At 63.4% G+C, this 4,931-nt stretch overlaps 1 non-coding gene across 1 annotated transcript; it reads left to right on the top strand.

Moving 5' to 3' along the window:
* The first annotated feature begins 2,161 nt into the window (after positions 1-2,161).
* On the top strand, positions 2,162-2,280 carry LOC131873083 (5S ribosomal RNA). The gene has a single exon (XR_009371120.1). It is a non-coding gene; the product is annotated as a 5S ribosomal RNA (ribosomal RNA).
* The last annotated feature ends 2,651 nt before the right edge of the window (positions 2,281-4,931 follow it).

Genomic DNA, 4,931 nt, shown 5'->3' with positions numbered 1-4,931 from the left:
GCGCAGCCCAGGCAAGGCATGCGCACCAAGGTGCCCACCCGAGGTGCACACCCGGGGCAAACCGGGCTCCGACTTCGTGCAGGCCGCACCTTGGAGCACACTTCGGAGCGCTCCTTGGTGCGCACCATGGTGCCCACCAGGGCGCACCCGAGGCAAACCGGGCTCCGACTTCGTGCACGCCGCACCTTGGAGCACACATCGGAGCGCTCCCAGGTTCGCACCAGCGTTGCGCACCTTTGATGCGCTGCCTTCACTAATTTCCAGAAAAGGCAAAAAAAAACGATATTTTAAAATTTCCGTTCTGAAAGATAGTGAAAAAAACGGAACGCGGGTGCCATCTTGAGCCCTTCCTGATGCGCAGCCCAGGCAAGTTGTGCGCACCAAGGTGCCCACCCTGGCGGAGGTGCGCGCCCGGGGCAAACCGGGCTCCGACTTCGTGCACTGCATGGTGCCCACCAAGGCGCGCAACCCAGCCAAGGTGCCCACCGCAGCGAAGGTGCACGCGAGGTGCGCACCCGAGGTGCACACCCGGGGCAAACCGGGCTCCGACTTCGTGCACGCCGCACCTTGGAGCACACTTCAGAGCGCTCCTTGGTACGCACCAGGGCGCGCAACCCAGCCAAGGTGCTCACCCCGGCGAAGGTGCACGCGAGGTGCGCACCCGGGGCAAACCGGGCTCGGACTTCGTGCACGCCGCACCTTGGAGCACACATCGGAGCGCTCCCGGGTTCGCACCAGCATTGCGCACCTTTGATGCGCTGCCTTCACTAATTTCCAGAAAAGGCAAAAAAAAGAAAAAAATGAGATTTTAAAATTTCCGTTTTGAAAGATAGTGAAAAAAACGGAACGCGGGTGCCATCTTGAGCCCGCCCTGGTGTGCAGCCCAGGCAAGTTGTGCGCACCAAGGCACCCACCCTGGCCAAGGTGGGTCACGGGGTGGGTCCTAGGGTGGGTAACGGGGTGGGTACTAAGGTGCGTGCCAAGGTGGGTCATAGGGTGGGTGCCAAGGTGGGCACCAGGGTGGGTGTGCACCAACCCTAGCCAGGGTAGGTCACGGGGTGGTTGTCGGGGTGGGCGTCAAGGAGCCAAGGTGGGTGGCAAGTAGCCAAGTTGCGTGCCAAGGTGGGTGTCGGGGTGGGTGCCAAGGATCCAAGGTGGGTGCCAAGGAACCAAGGTGGGTGTCTGGGTGGGTGCCGAGGTGGGAGCCAGGGTGGGTCCCAAGGTGAGTGCAAAGGTGGGTGCCAGGGTCAAGGTGAGTGCCAATGTGGGTTCCAAGGTGCCAGGGTCAGGGTGAGTGCCAATGTGGGTTCAAAGGTGCTAAGTTGGGTGCGAGGTTGGGTGCGAGGGTGGGTGGGTGCCAAGGTGTGCTAGGTGGAAGCCCGGGTGGGTCGGCATCCCATGGGTGTCGAGTTGGGTGCCTGATGGGTGCTTCTTGTCAAGTTTTAGTCGTCGGGACTCATTTCGAGCCTTAGAGGTCGTTTCTTGTCCGGTTGCCCTGTCTTCGACCTGGGAACCCAATTTTGGTCCTCGGGTCCCATTTTTTTTTGTCTCGCATCCCACTTTTGGCCTGTGGCCTTTTCGGGGTCGATTCTCGTTTTGGGCATCAGAGCATGTTTCTTCTCCTAAAACCCAATATTTGTTTATTAAGTCTCGGAACACATTTTTGTTCTCGTGGACCCATCATGGGTCTTGGAACGCATTTGTGGTCCTTGGGTCCCATTTTGCATCCCGAAACTTGTGTTTTGGTGCTTGATCCCTATTTTGGGTGCCCACCTTGCACCAAGTGCGCACCCGGGGCAAACCGAGCGCCTTGGTGCACCGGGGCAAGATCGAGCGTGCACCCGAGGCGCCCCGAACATGCACCAAGGTGCACTCGGCCCACATGTGAGCGCAGGTCGTTGCGCCCGAGGTGGTGTGTGGGCACCGCGTTGCAGACGGGACACTGCACGCACACGACGCCCCCTCCAGGTGCACGCACGTAGGCCGGGCCGGGTGCACACCCGACGCCCTAGCAAGGTGCGCGCACCCGGGCAGGGCTCACACTTGGCGAACGGGGCGCACTTCGCGAGGGAGGGTGTGCACCTCGACGGGGGTGGGTGGCCGGGGTGGATTCGCACGTGGGTCGCGGTTTGCTAAGTACACACTGCGACAAGCTCATAACGGGTGCGATCATACCAGCGTTAGTGCACCGGATCCCATCAGAACTCCGCAGTTAAGCGCGCTTGGGCCGGAGTAGTACTGGGATGGGTGACCTCCCGGGAAGTCCCGGTGTTGCACCCTTTTTTAGTTTTTCGCCGGGCGTCGCAATGCTATTTGAATAAACCTTTTGCCCGTTTGCGTTCTCGTCGGGGCCGGGCCGGGCCGGGGTGCGCTGCCCGCACTACCGCGCGCGCGGGGGCGACACCGAGCGCGCACCCGAGGCGCCCCGAGCACACAGGCCACGGTGCAACCCGGGCATTGTGCGCGCACCCCGGTGCGCCCGAGGTGCTGCGCGCGCACCCAGGTGAAATCGGTGTGCACCTCGGCCAGTGCGCGCTCGGTCGAGTCGCGCACGTTGGCCAAGGTGCACGGTGATGTTTCTTACTCTAAGGTTCCGCACCAGACGCCCGGGACAGGTGAGCGAAGCTGGGCGGGGCCGGGTGCGCGGCCGGGGCAGGTGCACGCAGCTGGAGAGAGCTTTGGAGCACACTTCGGAGCGCACCAATGATGCGCTCCATTCAAAAGTTTCCTGAAAAGGCAAAAAAAGTTGAGATTATAGAATTTCCCACTTGAGAGATTGTAAAAAAAAAAAATTTAAAATGAAGGAAACGCGGGTGCCAAGGTGTGCGCAGCCCAGCCAAGGTGTGCGCACCAAGGCGCCCACCCTGGCGAAGGTGCACGCAAGGTGCGCACCCGAGGCAAACCGGACAATTAACCCAACTTTCGACTTCGCGCGCACCTTGGAGCGCACTTCGGAGCGCTCCTTGGTGCGCACCAATCTTGGGCACCTCGGAGTGCACCATGGCGCCCACCAAGGTGCGCACCCGGGGCAAACCGAGCTCCGACTTCGTGCGCACCTTGGAGCGCACGAAAGGTGCGCACCATGGCGCCCACCAAGGTGCGCAGCCCAGCCAAGGCGTGCGCATCAAGGTGCGCACCCTGGCGAAGGTGCGCACCCGGGGCAAACCGAGCTCCGACTTCGTGCGCACCTTGGAGCGCACAAAAGGTGCGCAACCCAGCCAAGGTGTGCGCACCCCGGTCAAACCGAGCTCCGAATCGTGCGCACCAGAGGTGCACGCCATCGTGCGCACCTTGGAGCACACTTCGGAGCCCTCCTTGGTGCGCGCCGATGTTGCGCACCTCGGAGCGCACCCGGGGAAAACAATGCAATTAACCCGACTTTCGACTTCGTGGGCACCTCGGAGCGCTCTCGGGTTCGCACCTCGGAGCACACCGAGGTGCGCACCTTTGATGCGCTGCCTTCACCAATTTCCAGAAAAGGCAAGAAAACATTGAGAAGGTGTGCGCACCGAGGTGCCCACCCTGGCGAAGGTGCACGCGAGGTGCGCACCCGGGGCAAACCGGGCTCCGACTTCGTGCACGCCGCACCTTGGAGCACACTTCGGAGCGCTCCTTGGTGCGCACCAGGGCGCGCAACCCAGCCGAGGTGCCCACCCCGGCGAAGGTGCACGCGAGGTGCGCACCCGGGGCAAACCGGGCTCCGACTTCGTGCACGCCATGGTGCCCACCGCGGCGAAGGTGCACGCGAGGTGCGCACCCGGGGCAAACCGGGCTCCGACTTCGTGCACGCCGCACCTTGGAGCACACTTCGGAGCGCTCCTTGGTGCGCACCATGGTGCCCACCAGGGCGCGCAACCCCGCCGAAGGTGCACGCGAGGTGCGCACCCGGGGCAAACCGGGCTCCGACTTCGTGCACGCCGCACCTTGGAGCACACTTCGGAGCGCTCCTTGGTGCGCACCATGGTGCCCACCAGGGCGCGCAACCCCGCCGAAGGTGCACGCGAGGTGCGCACCCGGGGCAAACCGGGCTCCGACTTCGTGCACGCCATGGTGCGCACCGCGGCGAAGGTGCGCACCCGGGGCAAACCGGGCTCCGACTTCGTGCACGCCGCACCTTGGAGCACACTTCGGAGCGCTCCTTGGTGCGCACCAGGGCGCGCAACCCAGCCGAGGTGCCCACCCCGGCGAAGGTGCACGCGAGGTGCGTACCCGGGGCAAACCGGGCTCCGACTTCGTGCACGCCGCACCTTGGAGCACACTTCGGAGCGCTCCTTGGTGCGCACCATGGTGCCCACCAGGCCGCGCAACCCAGCCAAGGTGTGCGCACCAAGGTGCACGCGAGGTGCGCACCCGGGGCAAACCGGGGTCCGACTTCGTGCACGCCGCACCTTGGAGCACACATCGGGGCGCTCCCGGGTTCGCACCGGCGTTGCGCACCGTGGTGGGCACCTCGGAGCACACCAAGGTGGGCAGCGAGGTGCGCACCTTTGATGCGATGCCTTCACTAATTTCCATAAAAGGCAAAAAAAAAACGAGATTTTAAAATTTCCGTTTTGAAAGATAGTGAGAAAAAGGGAATGCTGGTGCCATCTTGAGCCCGCCCTGGTGCGCAGCCCAGCCAAGGTGTGCGCACCAAGGTGCCCACCCTGGCGAAGGTGCGCGCCCGGGCAATTAACCCAACTTCCAACTTCGCGCGCGCCAGGGTGGGAGCGCACCCAACAACCGGGCCTGGGAAGAGCCAATGCGAGAAACCCCACCAAACGCTCTGACAAAAAAAGAGGGGGCGCTCCAGTAACCCCGCTTCGGAGCGCACCCTGGGCAAACCCAGCCAAGGTGCCCACCCCGGCCAAGGTGCAGGCGAGGTGCGCACCCGGGGCAAACCGGGCTCCGACAACGTGCACGCCGCACCTTGGAGCACACTTCGTAGCGCT

Source organism: Cryptomeria japonica, unplaced genomic scaffold, assembly GCF_030272615.1.
Source record: "Cryptomeria japonica unplaced genomic scaffold, Sugi_1.0 HiC_scaffold_1034, whole genome shotgun sequence".
NCBI classification, from domain to species: domain Eukaryota; kingdom Viridiplantae; phylum Streptophyta; class Pinopsida; order Cupressales; family Cupressaceae; genus Cryptomeria; species Cryptomeria japonica.
Note: the sequence above shows the minus strand (reverse complement) of the source record. Positions and strands in the feature narration are given on the sequence as shown.